Source organism: Pan paniscus, chromosome 2 (genome assembly GCF_029289425.2).
Source record: "Pan paniscus chromosome 2, NHGRI_mPanPan1-v2.0_pri, whole genome shotgun sequence".
Lineage (NCBI taxonomy): Eukaryota > Metazoa > Chordata > Mammalia > Primates > Hominidae > Pan > Pan paniscus.
This window is the reverse complement of record NC_085926.1, coordinates 73196224-73197719: the sequence shown is the minus strand read 5'-3', so window position 1 is coordinate 73197719 and position 1496 is coordinate 73196224. Positions and strand designations below refer to the sequence as shown.

Sequence of the window (1496 nt, the reverse complement as noted above, 5' to 3'; positions counted from 1 at the left end):
GTCTTTATTGCCTTTATTTTTGAAGGGTAGTTTTTCTGGATATAAATTCTTAGATATACCGTGGAGTATTTTTTCTTTCCTTTTAGCACTCTGACTATGCCATCCCCCTGCCTTCTGGCTGTCATTGTTTCAGATGAGACGCCAGCCATCAATCACATTGGTGTTCCTATGTTTGTAATAAGTCACTTTTTTCTTGTTATTCTTAAGTTTTTCTGCCTTTCACTTTCAAGAGTTTGGCTGTACTGTGTCTAGATGACAATCTTGTCTTCATTCTAGTTGGGATTTGTTAACGGGTTAGATGTGAGTTTTTAAAATCAAATTTGGGTGCTCACTTCAGTAGCACATATACTAAAATTTGGGATGATACAGGGAAGATTAGCATGACCCCTATGCAAAGACGACACACAAATTCGTGAAGTGTTCCATATTTTTGAAGCCATAAAAAAAAATCTCCCAGTCAAGAAAAGCCCAAGACCTGATGGTTTCACTTCTAAATTTTACCAAAGGTTTAAAGAAGAATTAATAGCTATCCTACTCAAACGATTCCAAAAAACAGAGGAGGAAGGAATACTTCCAAACTCAATCTGAGGCCAGTATTACCCTGATACAAAACCAGACAAAGACACATCAAAAAAATGAAAACTAGCCATGCACGGTGGCTCACAGTGGCTCTCATCTGTAATCTCAGCACTTTGGGAGGCTGAGGCGGGTGGATCACCTGAGGTCAGGAGTTCGAGACCAGCCTGGCCAACATGGTAAAACCCCATCTCTACTAAAAATACGAAAAAATTAGCCAGGTGTGGTGGCACAGGCCTGTAATCCCACCTACTTGAGAGGCTGAGGCAGGAGAATCCTTGAACCTGGGAGGCAGAGGTTGCAGTGAGCCAAGATTGCACCAGTGCACTCCAGCCTGGGCGACAGAGACTACGTCTCAAAAAACAACAACAACAATAAAAACAACAACAATGACAAAGACTACAGGCCAATATATCTGATGAATATTGATGCAAAAATCCTCAACAAAATACCAGCGAACTAAATTCAATGATACGTTAGAGAGATCATTCATCAAGACCAAGTGGGATTTATCCCTGGGATGCAAAGGTGGTTCAACATGCTTAAATCAATCAATCTGATACATTATATCAAGAAAATGAAGGATAAAAACCATGTGATGATTTCAATTGATGCTGAAAAGCCATTTGATAAAAATTCAACATCCCTTCCTGATAAAAACTTTCAAAAGGCTGGGCGCAGTGGCTCACGCCTGTAATCCCAGCACTTTGGGAGGCCAAGGTGGGTGGATCAAGAGGTCAGGAGATCAAGACCGTCCTGGTTAACACTGTGAAACCCCGTCTCTACTAAAAACACAAAAACAAAATTAGCCGGGCGTGGTGGCGGGGGGCCTGTAGTCCCAGCTACTCGGGAGGCTGAAGCAGGAGAATGGCGTGAACCTGGGAGGCAGAGCTTGCAGTGAGCCGAGATGGCGTCACTGC

General features: G+C 42.6%; 1 non-coding gene across 1 annotated transcript; it reads left to right on the top strand.

The window, feature by feature from the left end:
- The first annotated feature begins 324 nt into the window (after window positions 1–324).
- Window positions 325–432, top strand: LOC112439366 (U6 spliceosomal RNA). Its single transcript, XR_003027663.3, has one exon. It is a non-coding gene; the product is annotated as a U6 spliceosomal RNA (small nuclear RNA).
- The last annotated feature ends 1064 nt before the right edge of the window (window positions 433–1496 follow it).